This window comes from Lucilia sericata, unplaced genomic scaffold (assembly GCF_015586225.1).
Source record: "Lucilia sericata isolate MDLA Ls3-8-SP2 unplaced genomic scaffold, ASM1558622v1 Contig001313F_arrow, whole genome shotgun sequence".
Lineage (NCBI taxonomy): Eukaryota > Metazoa > Arthropoda > Insecta > Diptera > Calliphoridae > Lucilia > Lucilia sericata.
Genome location: NW_023995260.1, coordinates 49,112 through 68,186, shown reverse-complemented (window position 1 = coordinate 68,186; position 19,075 = coordinate 49,112).

Below are 19,075 nucleotides of genomic sequence, written 5' to 3'. Positions count from 1 at the left end.
TTACCGTTAAATAGCCTTATCTACTGACCCTAAATCCCCATGAGATCTCCTAAAAATTTTGAAATTTGTTTAACAAAGATTCAAAAAAACTGAAATTGGAGATTTGAAACGGTCGTTGAAAAAATCAAAATTTTTTGACCATAGCTAAGTGGAAGTTTGCGTTATCTTATAAGGGCAAAAACTAATATTCGAGTAATTATAGATATATTTTAAGTAACAAAATGTTTTTGTTAGAATATATTCCAAAAAAATTAAATTTTTTTGTCACATTTCGAATTCATGTGCTGTGGGACAAGTTAATGGCCTGGGGAATTTGCAATAACTTTTAAAGTTTGCAAGCAATTTTTGTGTTTTATATCTTTCCGAAATTCTTACTCTATGCACATTACGATTCCTTTACAATAAAGTTCAAAATTTATTACTAAGTGGCCAAATTTTAGCAAAAACTGAAAAAAAATCGATATTTTCCCCTTGTAAATGCACTTGAAAACTTCAGAGCCGTTGCGGCACCTGTTAACGTTATCCAATCAGCCTAAATTTTTGTATGACATGGTTTTACAATCCATAGAACAATTCTAGAGGGGGGGACGGCCTGTCAGACAAATATTTTTTTCCTTCATACAAGCTTGAATCACTCTAATGTATATATATATGTATAGTTATATATATATATATATATATATATATATATATATATATATATATAACCAACAAACCAGATGCCGTTCTGTAACAGTTATATATATATATATATATATATATATATATATATATATATATATATATATATATATATATATATGTGAGGTTGAAGGATTTCGGGAAAAAGTCGATTTTAGCCAATAAAACTATATTATCACAAATTGTTGCTTAATTTTCATCAAGTGAAGTGTGATTATTACTTCTGAGAAATTTTAAATCATTAACCCTCTAAACACCGGGGTCAAAATCAAAATTTCTACATTTCTAAAAATATGTTCTTGAAGAAATAAAAGCATGAGTGTTGTTCATTTGTTGATGGATATTGACGAAACTTCTTTGAACTTATTTTTACTACATTCAAATAATACGATAAACCAAATATTGGATATATATTTATTTATTCAATATAGCAATACAAAGCCTTAAAGGCCAAAATATAAATATGTATTACTTAGTAATAAAAACCCTGAGTTTACAAAAGGACTTAAAACTAATAATTAAAAGTTACAATCCAAATCACATAATTGGATCCCCAGCCATAAGTTCAAATTTCTAAATTAAATAATATACCACAAATAAGCATACGGTAAGTAATAAAATCAATCATAAGAAAAAAAATTGATAATAAGGAGGTGAAATCTTAGTCTTACTTACTACTACAAGTTAGTCAAAATAGAGTTGAAGTTTAAGACGAAAGACATTGTTTGTGTGAGAGAAAATACGTAGTTCAAGAGGCAAACAATTCCAGCACCGAGCAATCCTCACCACAAATGACCTTTCAAAAGGTCATTTGTGGTCTAGAAATTCTGGGAATATGAACTTGCGGATTCCTGGAAGACCGCAAGAATACAAACGTATTATATAAAGTTTAAGGAAAATCATTTCTGATAACGTTATAAAAAATTTAGATTACGATATTTTACAAAGTCACTAAAAGAAAGCCCTAGAAATTGCTGTACATATGAGGATATATGATCCCTACACTTGACATTATAAACAAATCTAACAATAGTATTAAGAATACGTCTCAATCTAGTCAAAGTAACCACAGAAGAACCAGATACAACCTCAAGACAGTAAATAATATGAGGCATGAGAAGTGCATGAGCAAGTTTTTGTCTAATATAGAGAGGTAGATATATATTAGTAGCATAAATTTTACGTAGAATACACCAAACCTTACCAGACATGAAGTCAACATGATCTTCAAAAGACAGATGATCATCAAGAAACACACCCAAACACCTATGTCGAATAACATTTTCAATTAATACATTCCCAATATAGAAGTTTATATCAGCAGTAAGGTGGTCAGAACCAAAAATGATTGCCTTAGTTTTAGTAGGGTTAATAGCAAGAGAATTATTAACTGTCCACTGTAAAACACGATCAAGAACATTGTTGACATCAATTGTAAAAGAATCAGATCTATTTATATCTATTTTTATTATTTAAGGGTGATCGTCACCCTTAAATAATAAAAAGACATCATCAGCATACATAAATGTTGTACAGGATTCAGAATTAGTATGTAAATAGAGATCATTAACATATAAGATAAATAATAAAGGACCTAAAACGGAACCCTGCGGAACACCAGAATAAACATTACACGTACTTTGATGTCAACAAATTGAGATCGACCACACAGATATGAGTTAATTAATTTACACGCAGAAGTAGAGAATCCAAATTCAGCTCTGAGCTTTTTAATTAAGGCAACGTGTCATACAGAATTAAAAGCCTTAGATAAATCTAGGGAGACCAAAGCATTTACTTTATTGACATTCATACTTTCCCTTATAGACTCAGTAAGAGAAAGTAAGTGTGACGTAGTGCTAAAACCTCGCCGGAATGCATATTGCGATTCATAAATAATACCAATGACCGAGTGAAGCATCTGACTGTTAATGAGATGCTCAACAACTTTAGACAACGCTGGTAAAATAGAGATAGGTCTAAGATCATCAGGATTATTCACAGTTTAGGAATGGGTACAACACGTGCAGTTTTCCAAGAGACCGGAAATCTGGATGTTAAGAAAATGTAATTAATCAAATCAAGTAATAATATAGAAACATGAGGAAAAATAAGTTTGAGAAATCTGACTGGAATACAATCAGGACCAATTGAACCAGACTTCACCTTACTCAGGGCCTCAGCAACTTCTAATTCATCCACACAGCGGAATGAAAAAGTGTTATTATAATTATGAATATTATCAAGATTATATTCAACATTATTATTAGAATCATGACCTCCTGCAAAAAATTCATTTAAACTCTCAACATCACCATCCCATGTCATATTATTACTATCTCCAGCACATCCCGAATTACGTAGAACACGCCATAAGCCAGCCGTATCAAGTCCACCAAAAAGTTGCAAAAAATACTTCCTCTTTTCTCTCCTAATAACACTTTTAGCCTTATTACGAAGTCATCCTCCAGTTTTCAATAGAACGATCAGACCGATATGTAGCATAAGCCATATCTCTTAAAGATCTAGCCACAGATATAGCATGAGAATTCATCCAAGAATCACAATTAACCCAGATACGCTTCTTTACAATCGGAACATATGCAAAAAGGTCAGCAACAAGAGAGGAGAAATAGTCACACTTAACATCAACACAAGTAGAGTTAAGTAACGGATCACTATTAAAATTAGAAAGACATGAAAATATTCCGTTCCAATCTATGTTGTTATAGTCCCTATATTCAATATATTTTCTATGTGATGTGGTATTAAAATTGAAAGAACCAAATATTAGGGCATGATCCGATATTGATGGGCACTGAACCTGGTGAGAAACGACATTACAAGAGGCATCACTAAGCTAAAAGTAATCCAGCAAGGACGTAGAATCATTAGCTACATCATAGTGAGTTGGTCTAGAGTTATGCATTATAGACAGATTAGACCGAACACAAAAAGAACTCATAATACTAGATCTAGAAATGTTAAACAGATTACAATTAAAATCACCAGTTACAATAATATTTAAATATTTTGAAAAGAGGCTACGATGACAATCATCAAAAACACTAAGATCACCACCAGGAAGGTATACAACTCCAAATAATATTTTCATATTAGCAAAATACAATTCAATAAAAAGAGATTCACACATCCCAGCAACAAACCCCCTAAAAACTGATTTAAATCTTAGCCTATTAGAAACAAATATCCCTACACCAGCACCTCTAGAAGGACGATCATTCCTACAAAAAACATAGCCAGGAATATTAATAGCACGGTCAGAAACAGTTACATCAAGCCAAGTCTCAGAAATTGCAAATATGTCAAATGTAGAACCACTGTTGCCAGATTTGACGATTTATCGTCATTTTGACGATTTTCACTGTCAAAAATGGCCTGTTGACGATTTGACGATTTTAACTCTAAATTTGACGATTTTTTTAAATAGGATTTTTGTACTAATTTTAATACGTTTTATCATTTTTCTAACTATTATTTTAAAGAAAATCGATGTATTTAGAATATCCAATGAAAATGTTAATAAAATCAAACATTATAATGTTTTAGAGTATGTCCATTGATCAAATGATTTACGTAATAACGAACTCAAATATTTTTGAGAATTTCTCTTTTTTGGGCCAGCACTTAGGGGTTATTGAATCTACAATAATTGGTAGTGGGAAGAAGGGTAGAGGGAGTAGTGTTTTTGGACATTTGATTTAAAGGAGGAAATTTGTTTTGCATACGAATAATTAAAACAGTTAATATACGTATTGTTCGAAACCTAAGCAACTTTTTTTGGCATTGTATACAAAGTGCTATATTTTCTATTTTAATTGATTTATTCAAAATTATATAATTGATAATAATAATATTATGTGTCTACATTATAATAACAACAACAAAAGTTTAAATCCATTTCGCTGTGAGTTATAAGAAAATAATAACTGAATTAACTCCATAAATAGCTGTTCGAAACTGAAGCAACTTTTTGATCTTCATATGAAAATCTTTGATCCTTTTGAGTTCCAAACACATTTATGGAATAGATTAGTTACTAGTGTAGTTCGTAATGAATCCCAATCGGATTTTAAGCCACTCGCCAGCTGTAATGTTTTCTAAAACTGCGAGTTTCGACCCAGCGCTTCAGAATGCCGAACAGCATCTCTAAGGGGCTTGAGTCAGGAGATTTTGATGGACAATCAAAGAATTTGAGTCCCATTATACGATAACTACTCTTAGATCAACTTTGCTAAAGGATTTGGTTCGTTATCATGCTGAAAATCGCAACAAAGTAATTTGTTCTGTTCAATGTACTTAATCCTTTGGTTTATTTTGTTGGCCAAAAATGTCCCAGAAAGTAAAACAATCCAATTTTATTTGTATTTCAACATCAGGACTTACTCTACTCACTAAAAATCTTGCCCATAACCTTAATTGTGTGACCTCCATGCTTTTTTAAGTCTTTAATGTACGATGATGTAACCGCATATGAATCCCGCAGTGACATGGCACAGAGTTTACTTAAAGAAATTCGATTTTTTCAAAAATTTTGTACAATTTTGGGTAGAATATTGAAATAGATTACGCAAGACTAATAAAAACAGTTTTATTTACAAACGGGTCCACATTTTCCGTCTTAAATTCAAACAGAGTATGCGAGGCTCAGAGGCTGAAGGAAATATTACAATATACCCTTTTAGTAAAGGCCCAATAATGAATAGAGAGCAAAATTTTAGGGTGTGGCTATGTTTTTTAAAGAGAAGAGTTAGTCCTAATGTTGAAACACAAACAAAGTTGGATTGTTTTTCCTTTTGGGACGTTTTTCGCCAACAAAATGAATCATATGATTGAGTACATCGAACAGATCAACTTACTTTATTGCGATTTTCAGCATGATAATGAACCAAAACCTTTGGCAAAGTTGATCTAAGAGTTGTTATCGGGTAATAGGACCCAAACTCTTTGATTGCTCATCAAAATTTCCTGACTCAAATCCCTTAGAGATGCTGTTCGGCGTTTTGAAGTGCTGTTTCGGAACTCGCCGTTTTAGAAAACATTGAAGGGGCGAATAGCTTAAAATCCGATTGGGTTTCATTACGAACTACACTAGTAACTAATCTATTCCATAAAGGTGTTTGGAACTCAAAGGGACCAAAGATTTGCATAAGAAGATCAAAAAGTTGCTTAAGTTTCGAACAGCTATTTATGGAGTTAATTTAGTTATTATTTTCTTGTAACTCACATCGAAATGGAATTAAAATTTTGTTGTTGTTATTATAATGTAGACACATAATATTATTATTATCAATTATATAATTTTGAATAAATCAATTAAAATATAAAATATAGCACTTTGTATACAATGCCAAAAAAAGTTGCTTAGGTTTCGAACAATACTGTACATACATTTACTAGAGATCATATCAAGTTAGTTTGCAAGAACTCAATGTAAAGTATTTAAAATCATATTTTCCAAATTAAACATATAATAAACAAATGCATTCGTAATTCTGCTCTGGGTGGAGGAAGATCGTCGTGCGTAGTTGCCCTTATCGCTTAAGGGTAATCAGGCCGTCCTGTTTGCCCTCCCTTCGAGAGTTTTACGTTTCAAACCGCATTGGTCAAATGTGTGACGTCGAATAACTGTACCGAGTTACGGTTTTTTGAAGTGCATGTTGACCATATGCATTCGTGTTAACTTAACCTAAGTTTCAATTTTGATTATGGTGGAGAACCAAAAAAACTCAATTTGATATTCTGTCCAGTCGTACTGGAATAATTGGTGTTGGCGTTATAATCTTTCGATTCGGCCAAGAAGTCTTAGCTGCAGATGCATCTAAGCAAACTAGAAGTACAAACAAACAAAACTAAAATCTATCGAAATTGATAAAAATTTCTCGATAGTTAAAATAATTATTATAAAATCGTAAAAATGCCATCAAACATGAATATTATATAAATGGAAAATAGCTTTGACGATTTAATGACGATTTCGAAAAATCAGTTGACGATTTTGACGATTTTTTCCTCGAAATTTGACGATTTTACATCCAAATCATCTGGCAACTATGTGTAGAACCAATGATAGACTTTATCTCATCCAATTTAATAGAATTAGAAGAAGGTCTGATACTTCTGCAATTTAAATGACCAATCTTAAGTTTGTTACCATATCCTTGCATAACGTTATCAATATAAGTGTTACTGCTAACAATAGGACCCATATTTTCACTAAAAGACATCAAAGATAAATAAAAACAGTATAGCGGGGAACCAAAATATGTCAAATGAATGTACAAAATTCATAATATTAATAAACAATTTCATAATAAATTAACTATTCAATACCAACATAAACATTCAGCTGGTTATTAGAAAATGAGATCAAGAAATAACATCTAATTAATATTAAATTGATTCAAATGTTGCAAAATAGAATTTTCAAATCAGAAAAGCACTAAAATCTAATATATATAAGAAAAAAAAGAAGAAGAAGAAAAAGTTAATTAATAATATCCCAATTACATATATATAACCTCATTCTGGCAACATTGCAAAAAAACAGAGTAGCCAACATTGAAACGTATAAGTGAAAAAGAATAAAGATGGCGTTACTTTTAAGCAATAATTGAAGTAAAAATTCCAAAAATATAAAAGTTAAATTCTAATTGGATAAAAGCCAGCAACAGTGCATGTGTAAAAAAATCATATAAATAAGAATTTACTCAAAATTCCATTCTACAAGAAGTTCATAAGTATATATGTAAATGGGATAAGTACATGGATTTAAAGTTAAAATTTAAGTGAGAATCTAGTGTAATGAAGTTTACAGAGAAAAAATAAGTAAAATTCATATACAAACATTACATTAGATTCTAAGTTAAGTAAAAATTAAAATAAAATTTGTGTAAATATACTTAAGTACAAATATCAGTTCAGCAGAGAAAGAACATCAGCAGCACCCATCTTCAGCAATTCTGCACAGCCACAAGCATCACGCTCAATTGTTGTATTATTATGCAAAGTAAGTTTAGCAAACGGCTTAACAGCATTAACAAGTTTATATTTATTAATCAATTTGCTCTGACGCAATTTTAGGCACATAGCATTCAGTTTACCCGCAGCTGGAGAATAATGCTCGTTCAGAAAGACTCGTCGATTAAGTAAATTATTCGGTATTTTTGGATCTGTGACAAAATCTGATGCCTTGAGAGGTTGAGTCTTTATGGTTTTAAAGTATTCGTTCATAATACTGTCTCTTATAAAAATGGAATTAAATTTGACAAGAACAGATTTTTTATTGTTAATATAAACAGCCTGATTAATATCCTGTATTGTAACTTGTATTTCATAAAAACTAGCCAAGTTAATGATAGTATCAGCAAGATTAACAATACAATCCGGTAAGCCACTAACAATAATATCAGATCTATTGAATCTTTTATACAACGAATTATTTTCAGCCTCCAAGGCAGACAGTCTAACATCTGTATTAGTTTCAACCCGGCGTATTGAATTGTTACAATCAACAATTTCAGATTTCAACTCTCTCACACACGAAGACAGTTCGTTTTTGTCTACATCAGTAAAAGATTGCTTAATAAAATCACGGTCATCATTCCCTTTGGCAATAAACTCATCAAACTTAGAACTTAAACCACCAGCAGACATATTACCCTTACATGGCGAGCATATGTAAGACATGGACTTGACTTTATTAATTTTGGCCATTTCTTCATCAAAAATTTTTGCACAAGATGCATGTATCCACAATGAACAGATGTCGCATAAAATGCTAGATTGGCTGCCTATGCAGAGATTACAAACGCCACACTTATGCACTTTCTTACCCGGAGCCATTAGAAAAGTATAATTGTTGTTATATTTAAATGTATGTATGTAAGTATATTAGATACACAAAATGGCGCTAAAAAAATCTTCAAAAATATATGCAGCAACAGTAGTAACAACAATGCAACAGCAGCCTCCACAGGAAATAACCCTACAAACATTTTCTATTGCGGAAGTTACCCGTATGAAACTTCCAAACGTGCTAAAAGCTCGCCAGCGATGTTGCGGAAGTATACGAATTCTTGTCACCAGTCGGGAAGAACTGATGCCGAGCTGGGGAACGTCTAAGAGTAACGTGGAAGATACTTCTGGAAGACCCCCAGAAGAAACTTCTAGATGACTCTTGGAAGTAAGGTATTGCCAAAGACTCTTCTAGATGTAAATAGGAAGTCACTTCTTGAAGTGACTACTTAGTATCATCTAGAAGTGTTCCTATCTTATCTTCTAGAAGATAAGTTTTCTCTTCTTCTAGAAGATGAGTTTTCTCTTCTTCTAGAAGAAGAGTATTCTCTTCTTCTATTTGTATACTCACCAAAATAAAATCTATAAAAATAAATCTAAATAAAATGAAATTTTATAGTTTTTATTGAAATAATTGAAATTAAAATAGTAGAAAAATAATTGATTTAACAACTAATTTAAAAAAAGCAATATATGTATGTACATTAGACCGACTCACAAAAAATGGTGCCTCATAATATTCGCTGTTATGTAATATGATGTTACCCAAAATATTTTCTGTTAAGTGTTGTCCATTATAGTATGTAGTATCATTTGAAAGGTTTTTTGAAGCCAAGTCTAGTGGTGCGCAAAATTGTGCATACATTTTATTTTTTTTTAGTGAAAAACCTAACAATTTTAAATATTTTGGAATATGACAATTATAAAAAGACGGTTATTTATGATTAATACATCATTGGACGCGGCTTTAAAATACCTTTTAAACGATACCCCGTATTGGATATTTTGTTTCAAAACAAACAAAAATTAAAAAAAATAATTCCAAAATACCTTTTTTAATTTGGTCCAGCTCACGAACGGTCATCGCTAGACTTTAAATATTTTCGGAATCATCATAAAACAAAGCAAGGTAAATTTTGAGAGAGGTAACAAAAGCACGTTTTTGCTTTCCATACAGAGTGAGTCGGTTTAATGTACATATGTATCCACAATTTAGAATTATTACCTTATAATAAGATAATTTTCAGGAAATCTGTATTAATATTCCAACTGTTGACTGGTATACTTCCAAAAATTGTAAAACGTTGGACTCTTTTTGTAGTTCTTCATAAATTTTATGATCAATCCATCAAATTGTAAGAGTTATATTTTGGAACGCATTAATCCTTCAACGAAGTAAACAAAAATAATGTTATAATTAATATTTAATATACATACATACTTTTGTATTTATTGAAATTACCTGTTATACTTTAGGAAGCAATAAAAATAGGATTCTCTTATGATCAATACATTTACCACCAAAGTTTAAACGGTCAGATCCATTTTTTACATTTTCTGCAAATAATCGACCTTTTTAATGGAACCACGTGATGAAATAAGACATATATAACTTACCAGATCCCTTTTTTATATTTTAATTCGGTTAGAAGTATTTTAATAGGGGGTACAATATTAGCTACTACTTTCTAAAAAAATAAAATAATTAAAAAATAATTTATTTATTTATTGTTTTTAATCAATAAAAACATTACCTTTCATAAACATTTTTTAAATAACTTGGAATTAAACCATCTATAAAGATCTGAAATTACTAAGCCATGGATTATTTTTAAAATTATTTACAGTCACTAACGATAGAAACACCTTAACGACCCTAAACGGGATATTGCTTTTGACACTAATACTGCAATACTATTTTGCTCTCTTCTAATTAAGGAGTTATACACGTTCAAAAACTATCTACTTAGGTAATATCTTGGGAACGGCATGCTCAATATTAAGAATATTAGTATCATATGATAGGTCATTGAAAAAGACCTGGTGTTAATAACTAAAAAAGTACCTATAATTAGAATAATTAAATCCAAAGCTATATGAAAATTAATAAAATTGTATTTATTTAAAAAAAGGTGGGTTTAAAAATATCTGTTTTCAATATTAAATATCTTATATGGGCAATTTCGTGTCGAGTGACCCAAGTCAAAAAATAATTTATGTATAAAACAGTAGTATTAATTTCAATATAATGATTCCAGATAGCGTTTGAATACTTTAAGTAAAAATTTTAATGTATTTGGTTACGATAATGAAATACAAATAAAATTTTAGCTCAAAGTGATCATACGTAATCTAGAAAAAGGACCTAAACGCGCTAATAGTTTAAAAAATATTGAAAGTTAAGATTTAACTCAAATAAATCTAAATAGGTTAAAAATGCAATATTCATCAAATGAAAGCCGAAACTTACAACTTGAAAAAGTCTTTAAATGCTTATAACTCCTAAACCAATTAAGAGAGAGACGAAATTTTATATAAAAACATTTTTAATTAAACATATTAGACTTCGTTTAAAAATAATGGAAATGGAAGCCGTTTAGAGTTGTTAACTTATTCCTAAAATATAGTACTATTTTAATGTAAAATATTACAACTTACTTTTCAATTTTATTTATTTAATTTAATAAACTTCACCAATTAACAAAACCTTCTTAAATGTTTATTAACAGTTTACTTTTAACACAACACTGTCATATTGTTTTTTTTTTTTTCTTAAGATTTACAATATATTAATTACACTATTTTTCTATGAACATTAAACTCAATAACTCATTTAAGTTTTACAATGAATAATTAAAACTGAACATGACTGGACAAAACGCAAAACATCACTGAACTTAGCAAAATTTCTGCATTATTTATTTTTATTTTTTTCGCGTTCACGCTAAAAAAATGGAGTATTTATATTTTTTTGTTTTTGTACTCTTTTTACTATCATCCGGAAGTAACCTAAAAGTATACTTCCAGACGGCGAAAACTAGAAATCAATGTATTTTGTTTTTGTAAAATGTGTGCTCTCGTCTGACAATCGTCCAGAAGTGACTACAATCCACACTTCCAGATGAATAAAATACAACATTAATGTGAACACTCTTCAAACTGTCTTCCAGAAGTGACATAAACATACAAATCAAGAAGATACAAATTAGGAAACAATGTATTTTGTTATTGTAAAATGTGTGTTCTCACCCAACTCTCATAGAGAAGTCACTAAAACGTATACTTCCAGATGAAAAAAATTCAACAGTCAATGTTTTTTGTTTAAGCAAATGGATGGACTCTTCTAACTATCATCCGGAAGAAACTTAAAAGTGTATTTCTAGAAGACGAAAATTCGAAATCAATGTATTTTGTTTTTGTAAAATGTGCGTTCTCGTCTGACAACCGTCCAGAAGTGTTTCTGACGTGGCGTCTGGGGTGATGCGCAATAGTTTTGTCTTCTAAATGTTTGAAGGGAAGTTGAACCAAAAACGTAAGTATACCACAAAATAAAATTTCAGGTGAGTAGAGTATTATTAATTGCATTGTAAAGTATTCTCCTTGTTAAGTCAATAACAAATTACAGCAGCAGCAACAACAATGTAACAGCAACCATAACCAGGAAAAAATACCACCAAGAAATTAAGGCAAAGAATATCACGACAGCAAAAAATTCCAGGTATTCCAAGAAATATAGCACCTTCTTTACAGAGTTATTAACTTTTTATATTTAATACATTTTTATTTTTAGTTTAAATAATAAAAGAAATAAAAATTAACCAGCTGATGTAAAAAAAAAACGCGTTCACTCAGGCATAGCGTTGCCAGATCAATCCATAATTATATCCATTAATTCTTTAAGAAAATTAATTTTACAAAATTTCTTTTGAAAAGTGTTTTAAAGAAATCGATCTTGAATTGACCCCAAGGACGGCAGAGGGTTCATTTTTGAAGAAGTTTGATTCCTAGATTTCTGGATATATTTTCGTGTAGTTTGTCAAAATGTATTTGTAATTAAATACACAATATTTTGCTATTTTAATGAAGAATATTAAATACGCAAAAACTTGATTTTGACCCCGGTTTTTAGAGGTTAATGATTTTTAATTACTGAAATTTGATCAGATATAACTTTCCATGGACTCGGAAATAATAATCGTAATTTACTTGATCAAAATTAAGCAAAATCAAAAATTTTTAAGAATTGATGAAACTGAATTAAAATGCCTCGTATTTTGTTAACTTTTTAAAATAAGTAAAAGTTTTGATACATTTCGGTATAATATAGCAAAACACATATGTGTCCGAAATTGCAGACCGCTAGCTTATTATCAACATTATGAACATTTAAAATTTTAAAAATGAAAAAATGCTGCGAAACTTGCCAGAGATTTTTCATTAATTTCAAAACTGTACTCTCAGTTGATAACTTACAGAGCCATCCTTTATAAAAAAGAGCCACAAGACCTTGGAAAAAATCCTTATAATAAGTGCATTAATACTTTTTGGTGCAGATATATATGGTTGTAAACAAATGTAACCAATATTTTGCTATTTTTAATGAAGAATATTAAATATACAAAAACTTGATTTTGACCCCGGTTTTTAAAGGTTAATGATTTTTAATTTCGGAAATTTGATCAGAAATAACTTTCCATGGACTCGGAAATAATAATCCCAATTTACTTGATCAAAATTAAGCAACAATTTGTAATAATATAATTTTTACTTAATTATTGGCAAAAATCGCCTTTTTCCCGAAATCCTTCAACTTCACATCGCAGGTACGGTAACACTATGAGAGGTATTGAGCTCATTCTTTTTGTGTTTAATTCTTATATATATCCAGTATAGAAAACTTTAATTTAAAAAAAAAACTTATTTTCGACCCACCCTAATGTACATCCAAACATAAATCTTTTTCCAATAAGCAGTGTTGTTGTTGCTTTTTTAACAAAGCATGCGAAAAATTTTCCTTTTTTATGAAATTTTCAGAAGTTGTCTCGGATTTTTGCTTATATCTCCGTTATTTATGGACGGATTTTGCTGATAGAAAACTTATCGAAAGCATGTCTGACAGAATTATTAAAGATTTGGATCCCGAAGATATCTGAGGTCTTCAGAAAACTTATTTCAACAGACTCACTGTCGGATAGACAGACAGACGGACATGGCTTAATCAACTCCGCTATCTATAAGGATTCAGAATATACATATATACTTTATAGGGTCAGAAAATTATATTTTGGAAATTACAAACGGAATGATAAACTTATACACACCCTTCTCACTAAGGTGAAGGGTTTAAAAATATAATTCTAAAAACGTATATCATGTTAAAAACAGTATGTCCAACCCAGCAAAAAACACAACCATTTAAACATTTAGAAGACAAAACTCTTGCGCATGATTTCGAATTTTCGTCTTCTAGAAATATTATTTTAGAAGGGTATATCCATTTTGCTTATAAAAAAAAAAACATGACTATTTTATTTTATTTATCTGGAAGTACACGTTTTAGTGACTTCTGAATGATATTAATACATTTGGGGAATTCACACGCAGTGCTATCGAGTCTTATTGTCATAAAATACTAAAGTTTTATGACAGTTTTAAAAAATTCAAAGAAAAAGTCCTAAAATAATTAAGACCATTTATGCTGTGTTTATTGTTTTGTCATAACTAAGCATTGTAAAGCTAAGTCAAAAGGGAAAACTCTTTTGATTGAGCCGGCGATAATATTTAGAATTTGCCGCCATTGAATATTTGGAATATGTACATAAACACGCTATACATTTGTGTATTGTTCTTTAAATTCAAGATAAATTACAATTTATTAATTTATTTATAAAAGTTTTTAACTTTAAAATTAAAAAAAATATACATTTAAACAAGTAAGAGTGCTATTTTCGGCTGTGCCGAATCTTATATACCCTTCTAGTTAGAGTGCTATATTAAATACCCTCCACCAGCTACTTATATATCAATACTTTTCTAATTGATCAAATATTTGTAGAAATAAGTTTTCTCATGTCTTGAATAGAAAAAATACAAAGATTTAAACAGCTTAAATCTATTACTTCTATAATATTCTATTTCGACCTTCTCTCAATTATCTCAATTATTAAATATAGTTTCCTATAAACAGGCTTTTAAGGTCATTGTTCAAATAAAAGATTATTTATCTCATCTTCAATCTATCCGACGTTTCGTTGGTATTTTCCAACTTCTTCAGGGATTTTTGATTTTATTTATGATCTGGCAACATTATAATTATACAAAAGAAAAATATAAATATTTGTTTAAATAGTCAGTAACAACAATCTTATAATCTATATAAAGAACAATTTTTACTTACAAATATTCTTTTTTGTCAAAATTACATTATTAAAAATATCACAGTTTTTTGTAAAGTTGGACAACACAAACAAAAAACTTATTACTAAATAATGTAAAGATAATAAAATTTAATATCACAGTAAAAGTTCTTATTCGATCACAGTTTGTTATTATACTAGAATAATGCTATGGTGTAATTTGCATTTGTATTATCTTTATCTTCTTTTGTATTTATTGCACTCTTCGAATTTTGTTGTATCCTCAAGCTTTCCAATGTAAATCTCTTGTTTTCTCTTCTCTCTTTGTCCAAAATTCTTACATTGTCAAAATTAGGTTTATGTCTATTTTCAATACAGTGTTGTGCAAGTGCAGTTGATTGTTTACCTTTCCTTATGTCAGCTATGTGTTCATCTATTCTCACGCCTAAATTTCTCTTTGTTGTGCCAATATAAACTTTACCACACTCTTCATTGTCCCCACCATCACATCTTATTTGGTACACAACATTGTTTTGTTCTCTATTTTCAATTTTTGTTTTTGTTTGTGTGAATAGTTGTTGTATTGTCTTATTCGATTTGTATGCAATAATTATTTGTTTCTCGTTCATTATGTCCCTTATTTGTTTGTTCTCTGTTAATTTTGGTATAAACGGTATGCTGTAATATTTAGTGTTGCCAGATGTATCCTTATCTTGGTTATTACTTGGGGAATTAATTTTGTTCTCAACTTTCCTTATTAATGTGGTGATCAACCCATGTGGGAAGTCATTTTTGCGTAAGATATCTCTTATCCTTATCATATTATTATCCCTGAACTGTCTGTCACTAGTCTTTATGACTTTATCAATTAAGTTCATTGCCGTATTCATCTTCTGTTTCATAGGTTGTGTTGAGTGAAAGTTCATCAGTCGTCCAGAAGCAATTGGTTTCATGTACCAATCTGTTACTATCCTGCAATTTTTCCGGTATAATTTCATATCCAGGTATGGTAATGAGTTCTCATGTTCCCTTTCCAGTGTAAATTTCAATCTGTTATGGTAGGAGTTAAAAGTTTTCAATATGTCATCCTCCTCATTGTATTTTATAATAGCAAATAAATCGTCAACATATTTTGTGATAAGTCGTATATTTATATTCTTGGCTTGTAATTCCTCTATACATTGTTCTAGTAGACAGTCCAGTATAATGTCAGCTATCGTTGGAGATAATGGGTTGCCCATTGGCATGCCATAAGTTTGGTGGTAAAATATTCCATCATGCATAAAATAGTTGTTGTCATTCAAGCAAAATTGTAATATTCTCAAAAATTGCGACCTAGGTATTTTCGTGTGGCTCTGTAATTTATCCCATTTCGACATAATGTTATTTATCGCTAGGTGTATGGGTATGTTCGTGAAAAGTGACACCACATCTAATGATATTAGGATCTCATCTTCGTCCAATGTTAGCGTATCCAATTTACTCTTCAATTCCAAGGCGTTTTTAATGTTATATTTTTCCAATATAATGTTTTTCAGTATGTTCCCAATATATTTCGATAATTCGTAACACGGTACTCCTATTGATGAAGATATTGGTCTCAGTGGAGTGTTTGGTTTATGAATTTTTGGGAGTCCATATAATCTTGGAGCTGTTGCCGCATTGGATGTCAATTTTATCTTATCATATCTATTTATATATTCCCTTTTGTATAGGTTCGTTATGAGAGCGTTGTTAGCTCGTTGTAGTTTTTGTGTCGGATCTGTCGGTATACGTTTATATGTGATCTTATCCTCAAGTAACTTCCCCATTCCATTGTAATACTCTTCTCTGTACATTAAAACTGTTTTATTCCCCTTGTCCGCTTTCGTTATAACAACTTTATTCTTATATCCTCTCAAGAATTTCCTCGTATCCTCATAAATGTTCAATATATTGTTAGGAAATTGAATTTGCATTTAAACTAAACGGTTTTTAACGGCCAGTTCCCGAAATTTCTTAGCGACTAACATTTGGGTGGCATCACTAAGCGTTGAAGAGGTGTGTGTCTCCACTAAACATTGACTTACATCAGTAGAAGTATCTAGATGATGGAGCCAGAATAAACTGGAAATATAAAGAAGGTGATGCCCATGTATAAATAGCGGTGGCAATCACCAAATGAGTCAGTCTGTAATAAATCGTCATTGAGTAAAGTTAATAAAGTCAAGTGTGCTTTCGTGTGTTAAAGATAAAAAGACAGCCTTACAGTCTACTATATAAGTTGTGTTATAAAAGTATTTGTGTATAAAACTGTGTAAATAAAGAGTTGTTGTAGTTTTTAACAAATTGACGCTTTTATTTGCAATAAGAAGAATCCAGTTTATTTCAAAAGGTACATACGAATTCGAGTACAAAGAAGAAACTGAGATATGTACTCGCTCAACAACGAGCAACATGGACTTAAACACAATGTTTGCCGCTATGATGGAGAAATTTGCTGAAGTTCAAGAAACTTCTAAGGCTAACTACGAGAAACTTCTTACTGACAACGAGAAACTTCTTACTGACAACGAGAAACTTCGAGCTGAGGTTAAAGCTGAAGTAAAGGAAACTTTTAAACACTTAGCTGAAATGGAAGCAAAATTTCAGGAAAGTTCAAGAGCCACAGAAGAAAAAATTCTGGAAGTGTCTGAGGTTATTAATAGCAGAGTAGATGGCATTGACAAAAAGGTGTCAGACTTAGAAACAAAGATGAATAATCTGCAATATCAAGAAGGAGCTGTGCGAATCATTCCAGAAACCTCGAGTAGAATAAAAGCCCCTAGTTTTGATGGCACCACACCTTTTAATGTGTTCAAGTTCCAGTTTGAGACAGTTGCCATCAGAAACATGTGGAATAATGAAGAAAAAGCTATAGAATTGATCTTAGCCTTAAAAGGAGGTGCTTCAGTAGTTCTTGAGAGCGTACCAGTGAGCAACAGAAATAATTATGACGACTTAATGGAAGCACTACAACGCAAGTACGGTGGAGAACATAAAAAGGAATTATACCGAATGGAATTGCGTGGCAGAGTGCAGAAGGCCAATGAGACACTACAAGACTTTGCATTGGAAATCGAGCGATTGATACAGCTTACTTATCCAGGAGAACATCACCCGTTTTTGGATATTTTCAAGATAGAGGCATTTGTAAATGGCATACGTGATCCTGAGATAAAACATGCGGTTTGTGCCACACCAAAGCCATCATTCGCTGAAACTGTCTCATTTGCGCTGGCACAAGAAACGGCTAAAATAATTTCAAAGCCACAAATATTCAAGGTACGAAATGTCGAGGTTGTCGCTGAAAACGAAAGGAATATAGTCACTGAGATAAAAGAGGCAGTTTTAGAGGCTTTAAATGAGAAACAAAATAAAGCCAAAATCAAATGCTATAACTGTGGAAAAACCGGACATATTCAGCGAAACTGCAAAGCACAAAGAAAACGTACCAGATCGGTCTCACCGCCAAGAAACAACCAACAGGTAAATCATCACTCATCACAAGAATCACCTTTAAATTAAAACGAGCTAGCACTGAGGGGCAAGAGCTAGCTCCCACATCTGACGGCCCCACAATCTCCATATCAGTAATGCAGCAGAAAAATAGTAATCTAACTGCTGGTGGATACATCAATGGTCGAAAGCACATTTTTACTATAGACACAGGAGCGTCGCAGTCTATTATTAGACCAGATTTAGTTAAGAAAACAATTGAACCACTATGCGGGGTAAGATTACGCACCGCCACTGGAGAGCCTGCCACTCTCTATGGTAAAGTAAATGCGAAAGTAAACATTGCCAACATAAGCGTAGATCATTTATTTATTGTTGCTGATATCGTGGATGAGGTAATCATTGGTGCAGATTTCATGATTATGCATGGCATTAAATTACATTTGGGACCAAATGTTATGATTTGGCGAAATGTTGAAATACCTCTTGATGTCGGATATCAAAGCAAGGCTGAGGTAAAAGAAAGCGTCATCGATGTTCGGCTAACCCATATAGATTCCACTGAAGATTGGTCTGAAGCGCAAAGGGATGACCCCTTACTGGCAAAGATAATATCGGCTAAAGAAGAAGGTAAAAGACCAGCCCGCAATGAAATATCTGCAGAAAGTCCATTAATGAAATCCTATTGGGCTCTATGGAATAGTCTACAAGTGTTAAATGGCTGCCTATACCGAATATGGGAA